The 21,436-nt window shown below is 49.0% G+C and overlaps 1 protein-coding gene and 1 long non-coding RNA gene across 5 annotated transcripts in view; one reads left to right on the top strand and one right to left on the bottom strand.

Moving 5' to 3' along the window:
* LOC135055755 (CMP-N-acetylneuraminate-beta-galactosamide-alpha-2,3-sialyltransferase 2-like) overlaps positions 1–21,436 on the bottom strand; it is a 195,453-nt gene that overhangs the window by 139,865 nt on the left and 34,152 nt on the right. The window lies entirely within an intron of this gene.
* LOC135055757 (uncharacterized) overlaps positions 1–21,436 on the top strand; it is a 172,970-nt gene that overhangs the window by 141,650 nt on the left and 9,884 nt on the right. The window contains exon 1 of one of the 2 annotated variants that reach the window (XR_010243803.1): positions 19,185–19,259. The exons of the other annotated variant lie outside the window; for it this stretch is intronic. This is a non-coding gene — a long non-coding RNA (uncharacterized LOC135055757). Of the gene's footprint in view, positions 1–19,184; positions 19,260–21,436 lie in introns of those variants that run through there. 2 annotated transcript variants of the gene reach the window in all.

Here is a 21,436-nt window from a genome sequence, read left to right as displayed (position 1 = left end):
TGCGGCAGGCAGGTATCCCCATTTTACACAGTACGGCAGGCAGATATCCCCATTTTACACAGTACGCAGGCAGGTGTCCCCATTTTACACAGTGCGGCAGGCAGGTATCCCCATTTTACAAAGTGCGGAAGGCAGGTATCCCCATTTTACACAGTACGGCAGGCAGGTGTCCCCATTTTACACAGTACAGCAGGCAGGTGTCCCCATTTTACACAGTACGGCAGGCAGGTGTCCCTTATTTTACAAAGTGCGGCAGGCAGATATCCCCATTTTACACAGTACGCAGGCAGGTATCCCCATTTTACACAGTACGGCAGGCAGGTATCCCCATTTTACACAGTACAGCAGGCAGGTGCCCCCATTTTACACAGTACAGCAGGCAGGTATCCCCATTTTACACAGTGCGGCAGGCAGGTATCCCCATTTTACACAGTGCGGCAGGCAGGTGTCCCCATTTTACACAGCGCAGCAGGCAGGTGTCCCCATTTCACACAGTGCGGCAGGAAGGTGTCCCCATTTTACACAGCGCGGCATGCAGGTATCCCCATTTTACACAGTGCGGCAGGCAGGTGTCAAGTGGGGGGGGGGGGGGAAGGGGGAGAGAGAGAGATAGAGATACTACTTACATGTTCCCGCTCTTCGGGTCCGGCCGCCTCACGTCCCTCGCGCCGGCCGTCTCGTCCTTCCAGGCTTATGTCCTCTCCTCCCTCTTCCCAAGCGCTCCTGCTCAGGGGGCGGAGTTTCGCAGAATGACGCGTTTGCGTCACGACGCAAACGCGTCATTCTGCGAAACTCCGCCCCCCGAGCAGGAGCGCTCGGGAAGAGGGAGGAAAGGAGATAAGGAAACACAAAGTGCCGCGGCGGGCGCCCCGTACGGTTGCACGGCTCGCCCAATGCTAGAAACGGCACTGAAATACACTCCCCCATAGGCGTGTACTAGTTGATCGCAGCAGCAGCAAAAAGTTGCTGGCTGTGATCAACTCGGAATGACCACCAATGACCTTTGTATGAAAGTAACAATTATATGCGCTTTGTCTCAATTCATATCACATGGTGCTGTTTGTAATCTGTAGACGTCACTGTTGGTGTCTAGTTAATGTTTTGTTTGCAGACTTAAAGATCTAGGACGAAAATAACTAGGAACATTAAAATAGACCTTTTTTTTACTTATGCACAAGCTCTATTAAGTATTTTATCACCGACACCAAAAAAGTTAAAAAAATAAACCCCAAAATACAAAATCCCTTATATAGTCTACTTTAAAATGTTTTAAAGTATGAAGGCCATCATTAAATGACCTCCAATTTTCTATAATACAATACATACATATACACTACTATTTTTATAATGAAGGACAATAATAAATATATATATATATATATATATTTATAATAAGATTTACTCACAGGTAATTCTATTTCTCGTAGTCCGTAGTGGATGCTGGGTACTCCGTAAGGACCATGGGGAATAGACGGGCTCCGCAGGAGACTGGGCACTCTTTAAAGAAAGATTAGGTACTACATCTGGTGTGCACTGGCTCCTCCCTCCATGCCCCTCCTCCAGACCTCAGATAGGGAAACTGTGCCCGGAAGCGCTGACATTACTAGGAAAGGATTTGGAATCCAGGGTAAGACTCATACCAGCCACACTAATCACACCGTACAACTTGTGATAACTATACCCAGTTAACAGTATGAACAATAGCTGAGCCTCAGTCAACAGATGGCTCAGAACAACAACCCTATAGTTAAGCAATAACTATATACAAGTATTGCAGAAGTCCGCACTTGGGACGGGCTCCCAGCATCCACTACGGACTACGAGAAATAGAATTACCGGTGAGTAAATTCTTATTTTCTCTGACGTCCTAGTGGATGCTGGGCACTCCGTAAGGACCATGGGGATTATACCAAAGCTCCCAAACGGGCGGGAGAGTGCGGATGACTCTGCAGCACCGAATGAGCAAACTCAAGGTCCTCCTCAGCCAGGGTATCAAACTTGTAGAATTTTGCAAACGTGTTTGACCCCGACCAGGTAGCAGCTCGGCAAAGTTGTAAAGCCGAGACCCCTCGGGCAGCCGCCCAAGAAGAGCCCACCTTCCTCGTGGAATGGGCTTTGACTGATTTAGGATGCGGCAGTCCAGCCGCAGAATGTGCAAGTTGAATCGTGCTACAGATCCAGCGAGCAATAGTCTGCTTTTAGAAGCAGGAGCACCCAGCTTGTTGGGTGCATGCAGGAAAAACAGCGAGTCAGTTTTTCTGACTCTAGCCGTCCTGGAAACATAGATTTTCAGGGCCCGGACTACATACAGCAACTTGGAATCCTCCAAGTCCCGAGTAGCCGCAGGCACCACAATAGGTTGGTTCAAATGAAACGCTGATACCACCTTAGGGAGAAATTGGGTACGAGTCCTCAATTCTGCCCTGTCCATATGGAAGATCAGATAAGGGCTTTTACATGACAAAGCCGCCAATTCTGACACACGCCTAGCCGAAGCCAAGGCCAAAAGCATGACCACTTTCCACGTGAGATACTTCAACTCCACGGTCTGAAGTGGCTCAAAACAATGTGATTTTAGGAAATCCAACACTACGTTGAGATCCCAAGGTGCCACTAGAGGCACAAAAAAGGGGCTGAATATGCAGCACTCCCTTAACAACGTCTGAACTTCAGGCAGCGTCTTTCCTAGCCTTTAACAGCATAGAAATCACTTCATCTGGAACGCCTTTTTCCGTTAGGATCCGGCGTTCAACCGCCAAGCCTTCAAACGCAGCCGCGGTAAGTCTTGGAACAGATAGGGCCCCTGCAGTAACAGGTCCTGTCTGAGAGAGAGAGGCCATGGGTCCTCCGAGATCATTTCTTGTAGTTCTGGGTACCAAGTTCTTCTTGGCCAAACCGGAACTACGAGTATAGTTCTTACTCCTTTCTTACTTACTATCCTCCGTACCTTGGGTATGAGAGGAAGAGGAGGGAACACATAAACCGACTGGTACACCCACGGTGTCACTAGTGCGTCCACAGCTATCGCCTGAGGGTCTCTTGACCTGGCGCAATACTTTTTTAGCTTTTTGTTGAGGCGGGACGCCATCATGTCCACCTGTGGCCGTTCCCAACGGTCTACAATCTGCGTGAAGACTTCTGGATGAAGTCCCCACTCTCCCGGGTGGAGGTCGTGCCTGCTGAGGAAGTCTGCTTCCTAGTTTTCCACACCCGGAATGAACACTGCTGACAGTGTTAGCACGTGATTCTCCGCCCATCGGAGAATCCTTGTGGCTTCTGCCAACGCCATCCTGCTTCTTGTGCTGCCTTGTCGGTTTACATGGGCGACAGCCGTGATGTTGTCTGACTGAATCAGCACCGGCTGGTTTTGAAGCAGGGGTTCTGCTTGACTTAGGGCATTGTAAATGGCCCTTAGGTCCAGAATATTTATGTGTAGGGAAGTCTCCTGACTCGACCATTGTCCTTGGAAGTTTCTTCCCTGAGTGACTGCTCCCCAACCTCGGAGGCTTGCATCCGTGGTCACCAGGACCCAGTCCTGAATGCCGAATCTGCGGCCCTCGAGAAGATGAGCACTCTGCAGCCACCACAGCAGAGACACCCTGGCCCTCGGAGACAGGGTGATCAGCCGATGCATCTGAAGATGCGATCCTCACTTGACTAACAGGTCCCACTGAAAGTTCCTTGCATGGAACCTGCCGAAGGGAATTGCTTCGTAAGAAGCTACCATCTTTCCCAGGACTCGCGTGCATTGATGCACCGACACCTGTTTTGGTTTCAGGAGGTCTCTGACCAGAGATGACAACTCCTTGGCCTTCTCCTCCGGGAGAAACACCTTCTTCTGTTCTGTGTCCAGAAACATGCCCAATATCAGCAGACGCGTCGTAGGAACCAGCTGCGACTTTGGGATATTCAGAATCCAGCCATGCTGTTGTAGCACTTCCTGAGATAGTGCTACACCGATCAACAACTGCTCCTTGGACCTCGCCTTTATAAGGAGATCGTCCAAGTACGGGATAATTATAACTCCCTTCTTTCGAAGTAGTATCATCATATCGGCCATTACCTTGGTACACACCCTCGGTGCCGTGGACAGACCCAACGGCAACGTCTGGAATTGGTAATGGCAGTTCTGTACCACAACCTTGAGGTACTCCTGGTGAGGTGGGTTAATGGGGACATGTAGGTAAGCATCCATGATGTCCAGTGACACCATAAAATCCCCCTCTTCCAGGCTTGCAATAACCGCCCTAAGCGATTCTATTTTGAACTTGAACTTCCTTATATAAGTGTTCAAGGATTTTAAGTTTAGAATGGGTCTCACCGAACCGTCTGGTTTCAGTATCACAAACATTGTGGAATAGTAACCTCGTCCCTGTTGAAGGAGAGGAACTTTGATCATCACCTGCTGGAGGTACAGCTTGTGAATTGCCGCCAGTACTACCTCCCTTTCCTTGGGAGTAGCAGGCAAGGCTGATTTGAGATAACGGCGAGGGGGAGACGTCTCGAACTCCAGCTTGTATCCCTGAGATACCTGTAGAACCCAGAGATCCACCTGTGAGCGAACCCACTGGTCGCTGAAGTTCCGGAGACGGGCCCCCACCGCACCTGGCTCCACCTGTGGAGCCCCTGCGTCATGCGGTGGACTTAGTGAAAGCAGGGGAGGATATTTGTTCCTGGGAACTGGCTGTCTGGTGCAGCTTTTTCCCTCTACCCCTGCCTCTGGGCAGAAAGGACGCGCCTCTGACCCGCTTGCCTTTCTGAGGCCGAAAGGACTGTACTTGATAATACGGTGCTTTCTTAGGCTGTGAGGGAACCTGAGGTAAAAAAGTCGATTTCCCAGCTGTTGCTGTGGACACGAGGTCCGAGAGACCGTCCCCAAACAATTCCTCACCCTTATAAGGCAAAACTTCCATGTGCCTTTTAGAATCAGCATCACCTGTCCACTGCCGAGTCCATAATACTCTCCTGGCAGAAATGGACATTGCATTAATTCTAGATGCCAGCCGGCAAATGTCCCTCTGTGCATCTCTCATATATAAGACTACGTCTTTAATATGCTCTATGGTTAGCAAAATAGTATCCCTGTCAAGGGAATCAATGTTATCTGACAGGGAATCACACCATGCTGCTGCAGCACTACACATCCATGCTGAAGCAATAGCAGGTCTCAGTATAGTACCTGAGTGTGTATACACAGACTTCAGGATAGCCTCCTGCTTTCTATCTGCAGGCTCCTTTAAGGTGGCCGTATCCTGAGACGGCAGTGCCACCTTTTTTGATAAGCGTGTGAGCGCCTTGTCCACCCTAGGGGATGTCTCCCAGCGTAACCTATCCGTTGGCGGGAAAGGGTACGCCATTAGTAACCGCTTAGAAATCACTAGTTTCTTATCTGGGGAACACCACGCTTCTTCACACAATTCATTTAACTCATCAGATGGGGGAAAAGTCACTGGCTGCTTTTTCTCCCCAAACATAATACCCTTTTTTGTGGTAACCGGGTTAATGTCAGAAATGTGCAACACATTTTTCATTGCCGTAATCATACATTGGATTGCCCTTGTGGAGTGTACATTTGTCTCATCCTCGTCGACACTGGAGTCAGACTCCGTGTCGACATCTGTCTGCCATCTGAGGTAGCGGGCGTTTTTGAGCCCCGGATGGCCTCTGAGACGTTTGGGCAGGCGCGGGCTGAGATGCCGGCTGTCCCAAAGCTGTTACGTCATCGAACCTTTTATGCAAGGAGTTGACACTGTCGGTTAATACCTTCCACATATCCATCCACTCTGGTGTCGGCCCCGCAGGGGGCGACATCACACTTATCGGCTCCTGCTCCGCCTCCACGTAAGCGTCCTCATCAAACATGTCGACACAGCCGTACCGACACACCGCACACACACAGGGAATGCTCTGACTGAGGACAGGACCCCACAAAGTCCTTTGGGGAGACAGAGAGAGAGTATGCCAGCACACACCACAGCGCTATATAACCAGGGATTTACACTAAAGTGAGTGATTTTTCCCTATAGCAGCTTATAATACACAGTTTGCGCCTAAATTTAGTGCCCCCCCTCTCTTTTTTACCCTTGAAGCCTGGAAACTGCAGGGGAGAGCCTGGGGAGCTGCCTTCCAGCGGAGCTGTGAAGAGAAAATGGCGCCTGTGTGCTGAGGAAGACAGCCCCGCCCCTTTCTCGGCGGACTTCTCCCACTTTTTTATATGCTTTATGGCGGGGGATTATGCACATATACAGTATATTAGCTGTATTATGTGCTATTTAGCCATGTAAGGTACCCCCACCCCCGCGCGCCCTGCACCCATCAGTGACCGGAGTGTGTGGTGTGCAGAGGGAGCAATGGCGCACAGCTGCAGTGCTGTGCGCTACCTTAATGAAGACCGGAGTCTTCAGCCGCCGATTTTCAACTTCTCTTTGGTTCTTCAGGCTCTGCTCTGCAAGGGGGACGGTGGCGCGGCTCCGGGACCGGACGACCGAGGACTGGGCCTGTGTTCGATCCCTCTGGAGCTAATGGTGTCCAGTAGCCTAAGAAGCCCAAGCTAGCTGCAAGCAGGTAGGTTCGCTTCTCTCCCCTCAGTCCCACGTAGCAGTGAGTCTGTTGCCAGCAGATCTCACTGAAAATAAAAAAACCTAACAAATACTTTCTTTCTAGGAAGCTCAGGAGAGCCCCTAGAGTGCATCCAGCTCTGGCCGGGCACAGATTCTAACTGAGGTCTGGAGGAGGGGCATAGAGGGAGGAGCCAGTGCACACCAGATGTAGTACCTAAACTTTCTTTAAAAAGAGTGCCCAGTCTCCTGCGGAGCCTGTCTATTCCCCATGGTCCTTACGGAGTACCCAGCATCCACTAGGACGTCAGAGAAAATAAGAATTTACTTACCGATAATTCTATTTCTCATAGTCCGTAGTGGATGCTGGGAACTCCGTAAGGACCATGGGGAATAGCGGCTCCGCAGGAGACTGGGCACAAAAAGTAAAAGCTTTAGACTAGCTGGTGTGCACTGGCTCCTCCCCCTATGACCCTCCTCCAAGCCTCAGTTAAGATACTGTGCCCGGACGAGCGTACATAATAAGGAAGGATCTTGAATCCCGGGTAAGACTCATACCAGCCACACCAATCACACCGTACAACTCGTGATCTGAACCCAGTTAACAGTATGATAACCGTAGGAGCCTCTTAAAGGATGGCTTCCAACAATAAACAACCCGATTTGTTTGTAACAATAACTATATACAAGTATTGCAGACAATCCGCACTTGGGATGGGCGCCCAGCATCCACTACGGACTATGAGAAATAGAATTATCGGTAAGTAAATTCTTATTTTCTCTGACGTCCTAGTGGATGCTGGGAACTCCGTAAGGACCATGGGGATTATACCAAAGCTCCCAAACGGGCGGGAGAGTGCGGATGACTCTGCAGCACCGAATGAGAGAACTCCAGGTCCTCCTCAGCCAGGGTATCAAATTTGTAGAATTTAGCAAACGTGTTTGCCCCTGACCAAGTAGCTGCTCGGCAAAGTTGTAAAGCCGAGATCCCTCGGGCAGCCGCCCAAGATGAGCCCACCTTCCTTGTGGAATGGGCTTTAACAGATTTTGGCTGTGGCAGGCCTGCCACAGAATGTGCAAGTTGAATTGTACTGCAAATCCAACGAGCAATCGTCTGCTTAGAAGCAGGAGCACCCAGCTTGTTGGGTGCATACAGTATAAACAGCGAGTCAGATTTTCTGACTCCAGCCGTCCTGGAAACATATATTTTCAGGGCCCTGACTACGTCTAGCAACTTGGAGTCCTCCAAGTCCCTAGTAGCCACAGGTACCACAATAGGTTGATTCATGTGAAACGCTGAAACCACCTTAGGGAGAAATTGAGGAAGAGTCCTCAATTCCGCCCTATCCGAATGAAATATCAGGTAAGGGCTTTTATAGGATAAAGCCGCCAATTCTGATACGCGCCTGGCTGAAGCCAGGGCCAACAGCATTACCACTTTCCATGTGAGATATTTCAAATCCACTGTGGCAAGTGGTTCAAACCAATGTGATTTTAGGAACCCTAAAACTACATTGAGATCCCAAGGTGCCACTGGGGGCACAAAAGGAGGCTGTATATGCAGTACCCCTTTGACAAACGTCTGAACTTCAGGCAGTGAAGCCAGTTCTTTCTGGAAGAAGATCGACAGGGCCGAAATTTGAACCTTAATGGATCCTAATTTTAGGCCCATAGACAATCCTGCTTGCAGGAAATGTAGGAAACGACCCAGTTGAAATTCCTCCGTAGGGGCCTTCTTGGCCTCACACCACGCAACATATTTTCGCCAAATGCGATGATAATGTTTTGCAGTTACATCCTTCCTGGCCTTGATCAGGGTAGGGATGACTTCATCTGGAATGCCTTTTTCCTTCAGGATCCGGCGTTCAACCGCCATGCCGTCAAACGCAGCCGCGGTAAGTCTTGGAACAGACAAGGTCCCTGCTGGAGCAGGTCCTTCCTTAGAGGTAGAGGCCACGGGTCCTCCGTGAGCATCTCTTGCAGTTCCGGGTACCAAGTTCTTCTTGGCCAATCCGGAGCCACGAGTATCGTTCTTACTCCTCTCCTTCTTATGATTCTCAGTACTTTTGGTATGAGAGGAAGAGGAGGGAACACATATACCGACTGGAACACCCACGGAGTTACCAGAGCGTCCACCGCTATTGCTTACGTGGGCGACAGCCGTGATGTTGTCCGACTGGATCAATACCGGTTGACCCTGAAGCAGAGGCCTTGCTTGACTTAGGGCATTGTAAATGGCCCTTAGCTCTAGGATATTTATGTGAAGAGACGTTTCCATGCTTGACCACAAGCCCTGGAAATTTCTTCCCTGTGTGACTGCTCCCCAGCCTCTCAGGCTGGCATCCGTGGTTACCAGCATCCAATCCTGAATGCCGAATCTGCGGCCCTCGAGAAGATGAGCCTTCTGTAACCACCACAGGAGAGATACCCTTGTCCTTGGAGATAGGGTTATCCGCTGATGCATCTGAAGATGCGATCCGGACCATTTGTCCAGCAGATCCCACTGAAAAGTTCTTGCATGGAATCTTCCGAATGGAATCGCTTCGTAAGAAGCCACCATTTTTCCCAGGACTCTCGTGCACTGATGCACTGACACTTGTCCTGGTTTTAGGAGGTTCCTGACTAGCTCGGATAACTCCCTGGCCTTCTCCTCCGGGAGAAACACCTTTTTCTGGACTGTGTCCAGAATCATCCCTAGGAACAGTAGACGTGTTGTTGGAATCAGCTGTGATTTTGGGATATTTAGAATCCACCCGTGCTGACGTAGCACTACCTGAGATAGTGCTACTCCGACCTCTAACTGTTCCCTGGACCTTGCCCTTATCAGGAGATCGTCCAAGTAAGGGATAATTAATACGCCTTTTCTTCGAAGAAGAATCCTCATTTCGGCCATTACCTTGGTAAAGACCCGTGGTGCCGTGGACAATCCAAACGGCAGCGTCTGAAACGGATAATGACAGTTTTGTATCACAAACCTGAGGTACCCTTGGTGAGAAGGGTAGATTGGGACATGGAGATAAGCATCCTTGATGTCTAGAGATACCATATAGTCCCCTTCTTCCAGGTTCGCTATCACTGCTCTGAGTGACTCCATCTTGAATTTGAACCTTTTTATGTAAGTGTTCAAAGATTTTAGATTTAAAATTGGTCTTACCGAGCCGTCCGGCTTCGGTACCACAAACCGCGTGGAATAATACCCCTTTCCCTGTTGTAGGAGGGGTACCTTGATTATCACCAGCTGGGAATACAGCTTGTGAATAGCTTCCAATACTGCCTCCCTGTCGGAGGGAGACGTTGGTAGAGCAGACTTCAGGAACCGGCGAGGGGGAGACGTCTCGAATTCCAATTTGTACCCCTGTGATACTACCTGCAGGATCCAGGGGTCCACTTGCGAGTGAGCCCACTGCGCGCTGAAATTCTTGAGACGGCCCCCCACCGTACCCGAGTCTGCTTGCAGAGCCCCAGCGTCATGCTGAGGACTTGGCAGAAGCGGGGGAGGGCTTCTGCTCTTGGGAAGAGGCTGCATGGTGCAGTCTTTTTCCCCTTCCTCTGCCCCGGGGCAGGAATGAGCGGCCTTTTTCCCTCTTGCCCTTATAGGGACGAAAGGACTGGGTTTGAAAAGACGGTGTCTTTTTCTGCTGAGAGGTGACCTGGGGTAAAAAGGTGGATTTTCCAGCCGTTGCCGTGGCCACCAGGTCCGATAGACCGACCCCAAATAACTCCTCCCCTTTATACGGCAATACTTCCATATGTCGTTTGGAATCCGCATCACCTGACCACTGTCGCGTCCATAACGTTCTTCTGGCAGAAATGGACATCGCACTTACTCTAGATGCCAGGGTGCAAATATCCCTCTGTGCATCTCGCATATATAGTAATGCATCCTTTAAATGCTCTATAGTTAATAATATACTGTCCCTATCCAGGGTATCAATATTTTCAGTCAGGGAATCCGACCAAGCCACTCCAGCGCTGCACATCCAGGCTGAGGCGATCGCTGGTCGCAGTATAACACCGGTATGTGTGTATATACCTTTTAAGATATTTTCCAGCCTTCTATCAGCTGGTTCCTTGAGAGCGGCCGCATCAGGAGACGGTAACGCCACTTGTTTTGATAAGCGTGTGAGCGCCTTATCTACCCTAGGGGGTGTTTCCCAACGTGCCCTAACCTCTGGCGGGAAAGGGTATAGTGCCAATAATTTATTAGAAATCAGCAATTTTTTATCGGGGGAAACCCACGCTTTATCACACACCTCATTTAATTCATCTGACTCAGGAAAAACCACTGGTAGTTTTTTCACACCCCACATAATACCCTTTTTTGTGGTACTTGTAGTGTCAGAAATGTGCAATGCCTCCTTCATTGCCGTGATCATGTAACGTGTGGCCCTACTGGACATTACGTTTGTCTCGTCACCGTCGACACTGGATTCAGTATCCGTGTCAGGGTCTGTGTCGACCATCTGAGGTAACGGGCGTTTTAGCGCCCCTGACGGTGTCTGAGACGCCTGAACAGGCACTAATTGATTTGTCGGCTGTCTCATGTCGTCAACAGTTTTTTGCAAAGTGCTGACATTGTCACGTAATTCTTTAATTACTACCATCCAGTCAGGTGTCGACTCCCTAGGGGGTGACATCACTAACACAGGCAATTGCTCTGCTTCCACATCATTTTCCTCCTCATACATGTCGACACAATCGTACCGACACCCAGCACACACACAGGGAATGCTCTGATAGAGGACAGGACCCCACTAGCCCTTTGGGGAGACAGAGGGAGAGTTTGCCAGCACACACCAGAGCGCTATATATATATACAGGGATAACCTTATATAAGTGTTACTCCCTGTTATAGCTGCTGTATTTATATATTAGCTGCCAATAGTGCCCCCCTCTCTGTTTTACCCTGTTTCTGTAGTGCAGGACTGCAGGGGAGAGTCAGGGAGCCGTCCTTCCAGCGGAGCTGTGAAAGAAAATGGCGCTTGTGTGCTGAGGAGAAAGGCTCCGCCCCCTTCACGGCGGCCTTTTCTTTCTCCCGCTTTTTTCAGGAAACTGGCAGGGGATAAATGCATCCATATAGCCCAGGAGCTATATGTGATGCATTTTTTTTAGCCATATAAGGTTTTTATATCGTTTTTATTGCGTCTCAGGGCGCTCCCCCCCAGCGCCCTGCACCCTCAGTGACCGGAGTGTGAAGTGTGCTGAGAGCAATGGCGCACAACTGCAGTGCTGTGCGCTACCTTATTTGAAGACAGGAACGTCTTCTGCCGCCGCTTTCTCCGGACCTCTTCGCTCTTCTGGCTCTGTAAGGGGGCCGGCGGCGCGGCTCCGGGACCCATCCAGGCTGAACCTGTGATCGTCCCTCTGGAGCTAATGTCCAGTAGCCAAGAAGCCCAATCCACTCTGCAGTCAGGTGAGTTCGCTTCTTCTCCCCTTAGTCCCACGATGCAGTGAGCCTGTTGCCAGCAGGACTCACTGAAAATAAAAAACCTATTTAAACTTTTACTTCTAAGCAGCTCAGGAGAGCCACCTAGCTTGCACCCTTCTCGTTCGGGCACAAAAATCTAACTGAGGCTTGGAGGAGGGTCATAGGGGGAGGAGCCAGTGCACACCAGCTAGTCTAAAGCTTTTACTTTTTGTGCCCAGTCTCCTGCGGAGCCGCTATTCCCCATGGTCCTTACGGAGTTCCCAGCATCCACTAGGACGTCAGAGAAATATATATATATATATAATAAGATTTTACTTACCGATAAATCTATTTCTCGTAGTCCGTAGTGGATGCTGGGACTCCGTCAGGACCATGGGGAATAGCGGCTCCGCAGGAGACAGGGCACAAAATTTAAAAGTTTGACCACTAGGTGGTGTGTACTGGCTCCTCCCCCTATGACCCTCCTCCAAGCCTCAGTTAAGATACTGTGCCCGGACGAGCGTACACAATAAGGAAGGATTTTGAATCCCGGGTAAGACTCATACCAGCCACACCAATCACACCGTACAACTTGTGATCTGAACCCAGTTAACAGTATGACAAACGTAGGAGCCTCTGAACAGACGGCTCACAACAATAACAACCCGATTTTTTTTGTAACAATAACTATGTACAAGTATTGCAGACAATCCGCACTTGGGATGGGCGCCCAGCATCCACTACGGACTACGAGAAATAGATTTATCGGTAAGTAAAATCTTATTTTCTCTGACGTCCTAGTGGATGCTGGGACTCCGTCAGGACCATGGGGATTATAACAAAGCTCCCAAACGGGCGGGAGAGTGCGGATGACTCTGCAGCACCGAATGAGAGAACTCCAGGTCCTCCTTAGCCAGGGTATCAAATTTGTAGAATTTTACAAACGTGTTCTCCCCTGACCACGTAGCTGCTCGGCAGAGTTGTAATGCCGAGACCCCTCGGGCAGCCGCCCAAGATGAGCCCACCTTCCTTGTGGAATGGGCCTTGACAGATTTAGGCTGTGGCAGGCCTGCCACAGAATGTGCAAGTTGAATTGTGCTACAAATCCAACGAGCAATCGTCTGCTTAGAAGCAGGAGCACCCAGCTTGTTGGGTGCATACAGTATAAACAGCGAGTCAGATTTTCTGACTCCAGCCGTCCTTGAAATATATATTTTCAATGCTCTGACAACGTCCAGCAACTTGGAATCCTCCAAATCGCTAGTAGCCGCAGGCACCACAATAGGCTGGTTCAGGTGAAACGCTGAAACCACCTTAGGCAGAAAGTGAGGACGCGTCCGCAGTTCTGCCCTGTCCGAATGGAAAATCAGATATGGGCTTTTATACGATAAAGCCGCCAATTCTGACACTCTCCTGGCTGAAGCCAGGGCCAGTAGCATGGTTACTTTCCATGTAAGATATTTCAAATCCACCGATTTGAGTGGCTCAAACCAATGGGATTTGAGAAAATCCAAAACTACATTAAGATCCCACGGTGCCACTGGGGGCACAACCGGGGGCTGTATATGTAGTACTCCTTTTACAAAAGTCTGGACTTCAGGAACTGAAGCCAATTCTTTCTGGAAGAAAATCGACAGGGCCGAAATTTGAACCTTAATGGACCCTAATTTGAGGCCCATAGACAATCCTGTTTGCAGGAAATGTAGGAATCGACCCAGTTGAAATTCCTCCGTCGGGGCCTTCCTGGCCTCACACCACGCAACATATTTTCTCCAAATGCGGTGATAATGTTGTGCAGTCACCTCCTTCCTGGCTTTTACCAGGGTAGGGATGACCTCTTCCGGAATGCCTTTTTCCCTTAGGATTCGGCGTTCAACCGCCATGCCGTCAAACGCAGCCGCGGTAAGTCTTGGAATAGACACGGTCCCTGCTGAAGCAGGTCCCGTCTTAGAGGTAGAGGCCACGGATCTTCCGTGAGCATCTCCTGAAGTTCCGGGTACCAAGTTCTTCTTGGCCAATCCGGAGCCACGAGTATCGTTCTTACTCCCCTTTGCCGTATAATTCTCAGTACTTTTGGTATGAGAGGCAGAGGAGGAAACACATACACTGACTGGTACACCCATGGTGTTACCAGAGCGTCTACAGCTATTGTCTGAGGGTCTCTTGACCTGGCGCAATACCTGTCCAGTTTTTTGTTGAGGCGGGACGCCATCATGTCCACCATTGGTCTTTCCCAATGGACCACAATCATGTGGAAGACTTCTGGATGAAGTCCCCACTCTCCCGGGTGCAGATCGTGTCTGCTGAGGAAGTCTGCTTCCCAGTTGTCCACTCCCGGGATGAACACAGCTGACAGTGCTAACACATGATTTTCTGCCCAGCGGAGAATCCTTGCAGCTTCTGCCATTGCCCTCCTGCTTCTTGTGCCGCCCTGTCTGTTTACGTGGGCGACTGCCGTGATGTTGTCCGACTGAATCAACACCGGCTGACCCTGAAGCAGAGGTTTTGCCAGGCTTAGAGCATTGTAGATTGCTCTTAGCTCCAGTATATTTATGTGAAGAGACGTCTCCAGGCTTGACCACACGCCCTGGAAGTTTCTTCCCTGTGTGACCGCTCCCCAGCCTCTCAGGCTGGCATCCGTGGTCACTAGGACCCAGTTCTGTATGCCGAATCTGCGGCCCTCTAACAGATGAGCACTCTGCAACCACCATAGCAGAGACACTCTTGTCCTTGTGGACAATTTTATCCGCTGATGCATCTGCAGATGCGATCCGGACCATTTGTCCAGCAGATCCCACTGAAAAGTTCGTGCATGGAATCTGCCGAATGGAATCGCTTCGTAAGAAGCTACCATTTTTCCCAGGACTCTTGTGCATTGATGCACAGATACTTTTCCTGGTTTTAGGAGGTTCCTGACTAGATCGGATAACTCCCTGGCTTTCTCCTCCGGAAGAAATACCTTTTTCTGAACAGTGTCCAGAATCATCCCTAGGAACAACAGACGTGTCGTCGGGATCAGTTGGGATTTTGGAAAATTCAGAATCCACCCGTGTTGTTGGAGCACTACTTGGGTTAGTGCTACTCCGACCTCCAGCTGTTCTCTGGATCTTGCCCTTATCAGGAGATCGTCCAAGTAAGGGATAATTAAGACGCCTTCTCTTCGAAGAAGGATCATCATTTCGGCCATTACCTTGGTAAAGACCCGGGGTGCCGTGGACAATCCAAACGGCAGCGTCTGAAACTGATAATGACAGTTTTGGACCACGAACCTGAGGTACCCTTGGTGTGAAGGACAAATTGGCAGATATGGACATCGCACTTACTCTTGATGCCAGAGTGCAAATCTCTCTCTGTGCATCTCGCATATAAAGAAATGCATCCTTTAACTGCTCTATAGTCCGTAAAATACTGTCCCTATCCAGGGTATCAATATTTTCAGACAGTGACTCCGACCAAGCCACGCCAGCACTGCACATCCAGGCTGAGGCGATTGCTGGTCTCAGTATAACACCAGTATGTGTGTATATACTTTTTAATGTATTCTCCAGCCTCCTATCAGCTGGATCCTTGAGGGCGGCCGTATCAGGAGACGGTAACGCCACTTGCTTTGATAAGCGTGTGAGCGCCTTATCCACCCTAGGAGGTGTTTCCCAGCGCGCCCTAGCCTCTGGCGGGAAAGGGTATAATGCCAATAACTTCTTTGAAATTAGCAGTTTTCTATCTGGGGTAACCCACGCTTCATCACACACTTCATTCAGTTCCTCTGATTCAGGAAAAACTATCGGTAGTTTTTTCACACCCCACATAATACCCCTTTTTGTGGTACTTGCAGTATCAGAGATATGCAAAGCCTCCTTCATTGCCGTGATCATATAACGTGTGGCCCTACTGGAAAATACGTTTGTTTCTTCACCGTCGACACTGGATTCAGTGTCAGTGTCTGGGTCTGTGTCGACCGACTGAGGTAAAGGGCGTTTTACAGCCCCTGACGGTGTCTGAGACGCCTGGACAGGTACTAACTGGTTTGCCGGCTGTCTCATGTCGTCAACCGACTTTTGTAGCGTGCTGACACTATCCCGTAATTCCATAAACAAAGCCATCCATTCTGGTGTCGACTCCCTAGGGGGTGACATCACCATTACAGGCAATTGCTCCGCCTCCACGCCAACATCGTCCTCATACATGTCGACACACACGTACCGACACACAGCAGACACACAGGGAATGCTCTGATAGAAGACAGGACCCCACTAGCCCTTTGGGGAGACAGAGGGAGAGTTTGCCAGCACACACCCAAGCGCTATAAATATATATAGGGACAACCTTAATAAGTGTGTTCCCTTTATAGCAGCTCAAATATTATAAATATCGCCAATAAGTGCCCCCCCTCTCTGTTTTTACCCTGTTTCTGTAGTGCAGTGCAGGGGAGAGTCCTGGGAGCCTTCCTCGCAGCGGAGCTGGGCAGGAAAATGGCGCTGTGTGCTGAGAATAGGCCCCGCCCCCTTTTCGGCGGGCTTCTTCTCCCGGTTTTTTTGGGAACCTGGCAGGGGTTAAATACATCCATATAGCCCCAGGGGCTATATGTGATATATTTTAGCCAGAATAGGTATATTACATTGCTGCCCAGGGCGCCCCCCCCAGCGCCCTGCACCCTCAGTGACCGCTGGTGTGAAGTGTGCGGAGAGCAATGGCGCACAGCTGCAGTGCTGTGCGCTACCTCATGAAGACTGAGACGTCTTCTGCCGCCGGTTTCTGGACCTCTTCTCTATTCGGCATCTGCAAGGGGGTCGGCGGCGCGGCTCCGGTGACCCATCCAGGCTGTACCTGTGATCGTCCCTCTGGAGCTAGTGTCCAGTAGCCTAAGAAGCAAATCCATCCTGCACGCAGGTGAGTTCACTTCTTCTCCCCTAAGTCCCTCGTTGCAGTGAGCCTGTTGCCAGCAGGACTCACTGAAAATAAAAAACCTAACAAACTTTTTCTAAGCAGCTCTTTAGGAGAGCCACCTAGATTGCACCCTGCTCGGACGGGCACAAAAACCTAACTGAGGCTTGGAGGAGGGTCATAGGGGGAGGAGCCAGTACACACCACCTAGTGGTCAAACTTTTAAATTTTGTGCCCTGTCTCCTGCGGAGCCGCTATTCCCCATGGTCCTGACGGAGTCCCAGCATCCACTAGGACGTCAGAGAAATATATATATATATATATATATATATATATATATATATATATATATATATATATATATATATATATATACACATACATACATACATACATACATACATACACACACACACACACACACACACACACACACACACACACACAGTATATAACAGCAAAAATGCCAAGTTTTGCACTACGGGAGCTAAGCTGCACCTCTAGAAGAACCCTCGGTTAGTACAGGTTCAATAAATAAGATAGAGCAAATGGGGATCAGAGGGTGCTAAACTGATACCAGTAATGTGTACAGTAATACCGCCATAAGTGTTATAAATTCAAAGGCATTTTAACATAAAGCAACACTTTTTAATGTGTTAACGTCCATTAAAACATTCCAAACTGAGTGCAGATACATTAAAAAAAATCCATATATTGTACAGACGTAAGAGACATCTGATGATCACTGTGTAATCAAATATTCATGGAGATCTCAGGAATTTGCAGGAATGTTATTGGCTCATGTAGATACAGTTGGAATGAATAGAAAACCCAACGCAAATAAGAAACAGAGTAAACACTTTGCTGTCAAGCGGAGTACAGTAATATCAAAATAAATTTTTAGATATTGCGATTTTCATAGAGTGGTTTGATTCTTACATTGAATACGCTGATCCCACACGGTCTAAACGAGAACTATGAAATTACTCCCTTCATTAGGGATCGGTAATATATTTTTGTCATCATTTCAGTATAGCCGTGCTCCTACCTCCTTTGTATTTTTTGCGTTTTACTTTATCTTCTTTTTTTCTTGTATTAAGTAAGTTGGTGGGTATGTATTATACATCTAAATATGCTATATGAATTAACCTTGCCTTGTGCTACAGTGACCGCTAAATGAGGATACAATCTTTATCCATTAACCGGGGAATCTCTCGCTTGGATGACCCCATATAGACCCAGAGTTGATTGCTGTTATACATACATGTATATTTCTATAATATTTTTACTTGGTTTAGCTTTTGATGTGGCTCGTGAACATGGTGTTCAGTTAAAAGTCTCCCCGTTTGACATTTGGAGTGGGTATCGAAATTATTTTTAAGAATTAGTTTTTTCCAGAAAAAATGGTCTTCTATAAAGAGGATAATGTTTTCTGTGTTTGCTCGTTATAAGTATGATGACTCGCACCAGGGCACACACGTGATTATTACTATGATGTGTATTATCAGGCGCTCTAAGTAGCATCTAAATAGGATATAGACGAGAGTGTGTGCTGTAAATCTCATATGTATTGTTTTAAATCTCATGCAATTATAACTGATCTATGTGTGTATGGAATCTATTATCAACATTTTAAATCATTTGTTATGAATTATGTTTAAAATCTGGTTACAGTGCGAGTGCATTGACTCGTAATAAGGCACTTATGTGATCCATGATTATGTTTCTGATGTGTTTTACTTTGCTTTTTAAGCAATATTGGAACAGTTAAGGACAGAGATATATATGTGTGTGTATTGTTCACAAATCTTATATGTATTGTTTGTAAATTGTGTGTAATCAAAACCAATTTATGTGTATGTATCTAATAGCAACATTTTTAACCCATTTGTCACAAATTATGTTTAAAACTTGTATATACTGCTAGTGGACTGAAGATTGTTCATTTGTTGCTAACTATTACAAACAGCTGGCGACAATTTGTGGAGTAGTATATCAAGGTCTGGATGACGTCTGCAAGCCAGCCTCCTGACGAAGTGCTTACGAAACGCGTTGAGGCGGAGCTTGCTAGACGTCTCACTCACTCGGTTCTGCATCTCCCTGTGATCGCTGCGGGTGGCCGGACGGGCTTCTGAACGCAGCGCGTTGCACGGTCCCGGCTTCTGGACACGGCGGTTGGTGCATTAGCCTTGTGGATTTTCTTATACGTATAAACTGGCCCAAAGTGTGGGTCAAAAAAGGTATTATTACATCTATACCTGTGATTTGGTTCTACTGATATGTTTTTAAAAATAAATCAGATTTACACTATGGGCGCATTCTCCTGAATCCTTTTTTTCCAGAAATTTGCTCAAGGAGTCCTGAGTGCTTTGGAGAAGTGCAGCGGTGGTGGTTCATCAGTGTTAACAGCCAAGGTGTGGAACTACCTGTGGACTGCAAACCATTATTAAGACTAACCAGCGCACCTGTACACCATTCTTTGCCCAATATATATATATATATATATATATATATATATATATATATATATATATATATATGTATGTATATGTATATGTATGTGTATATGTGTGTGTGTGTGTGTGTGTGTGTGTGTGTGTGTGTGTGTGTGTGTGTGTGTGTATACATACACACTCCCATCCACTCACCTCTTAGGATGATTAGTAACATTGGAAGAGCTATGGTTCAGGTATTCTTCTAGATTGTCACTACAGAGTGACAGCGAGCAGTAACTTTACTTCCACCATCATTTGCTTATTACACTGCAGACCTGGTGCTACTAGCCGGGTGCAGAACCTCTGACCTCAGCCCTGGTAGGCTGGCAGCAGATGGCAAAGCTGCAGGACCCAACACTGGTCTGTGGTGGGGGAAGGATGAGTTGACCACCAGACATAAGCCTGGTGTTTGGTATCTACCCCTCCGGTCTCTGCTTCCAAGTCCTTGCAGTCATCCTCCCCAGCCTTTCGTCTCCATGGCAGGGCTCAGGGACCCATGGTACAGCAGCTGCCCAACTGTGTGCCCGATGTCCACAGCCCCTCCCCCACACACACCACCTAACCCTTCCTTCTATCCCTCCTCAGTCACGGGGACTTCCTCCCCATGCCTATCTATTCCAGCTATCACTCTGTCTCTCAAGGTGCATACTCATGGTGCGATGTAACCTTATGATTTTGACTATATAGTTAAAATCGTAATGAAAGTTAGTGCAATTCAGGGGGGGCGTGGCCTGGAGGTTGAAAGAGCAGGCTGCATTTCCTGAGAGCTCCCAGGGACCTGGGAGATTTATGGAACTAATTTAACCTCCACACGAAATTTTTTACTTACAACTGCCTTGATTATAACCCCTAGGCAGCAGAGCACGCAGTGAGTGAGAGCTGCGGAATCGGGGAGCCGGTCTCCTGGCTCCCGCGGATTGCGGCCTACTCGCTGCAAGGAAGCCGGGGCCTACATTTTTAAACTTCCCCCATCCGGGTGGACGGCCGCCCCAGGACGTCGGAGGAGCCTTGCTGGACCCTGTCCCTTGCTGGGACTTCGCTGCAGCCTTCCGGGTGGTCCACGTCGGCCAGCGGGGAGGGCCCGGGACCTAATAGGAGCAGAGACGCAGGCTCCGGAGTACAAGCGGCGGCCATCTTAGGAGACGGGAGGCGAGAGGAAAGGCGGCGGTGACCCGGAGAAGACGCCTGGAGGCCCGCGGCGGTAAGCGACCTGTAGCCCTGACCTCGCGGGGGTGTCAGTAACTCTCCCCCCTCGTGCATCTTAGCCGGAGGCCCGAGGTGTGACGGTGTGAAGGACTCCCGGCCCGGCAGGGCTTCTCTCCCCTCCTAACAGTCTGAAAAAAAAACCAAAAAAAAAACCCCAACAAACAGCAACAGCGAGACGGGCTCCCCTCCACAGGTCTGAGGTCCGGAGGCAGCTGAGCCTCAATTAAGGGTGCTGCCCCCCAGAGCAAATTACAAAGGCCCTTCCCCATACTGGCTTAGGTGCGGCGGCCATCTTAGGCCTCGGGGCACACGGAACAGTGCGCAGGACGGGAGGCCCTGAGACGCTGAATTAGGTTGGATCACTGGCCTGATCCCCCCCATTGCAGCCCGCATACACCACAAGTGGACGGCCGCAGTAAGAGGCCCTAAGAGAGACGCCGGAGGGGTTATAATACCGCCACTCTAGCGGCCTCAACCGGAGGCCTGGATCTGGAACCGCAATAATAATCTTGTCTCACAGTACTTGCCTGATCGGTCCATCGATGCGCATCTGCTGACTGGACTGCCAGTAACCGGGTTCCTGAGGTTAACTCCGTAATACACCACAGTTGTGCACTCCTGAGAAGAAGCTGATCTCTGCGACTGATATCCTCCGGACAGGGGTGTAAAGCACAACCCGATCTAGGGCAACTGCCCTGCATGTGCAGCACTGAGATGTGATTTCCTCGTCTACAATGACCTCCTAATACCTCCCCGCAACCATATTAGCTAATACATACCTACACCGGGTCGCTACACCGCCGGTCTGAAGACACCTATACCACCCTAATATCGCATCCGTCAAATCTCTGTGAAAACAGAAGCTATGGCTCCCAGGAAGCATAAAGCCT

The sequence above is a fragment of the Pseudophryne corroboree genome, chromosome 3, assembly GCF_028390025.1.
Source record: "Pseudophryne corroboree isolate aPseCor3 chromosome 3, aPseCor3.hap2, whole genome shotgun sequence".
Lineage (NCBI taxonomy): Eukaryota > Metazoa > Chordata > Amphibia > Anura > Myobatrachidae > Pseudophryne > Pseudophryne corroboree.
Note: the sequence above shows the minus strand (reverse complement) of the source record. Positions and strands in the feature narration are given on the sequence as shown.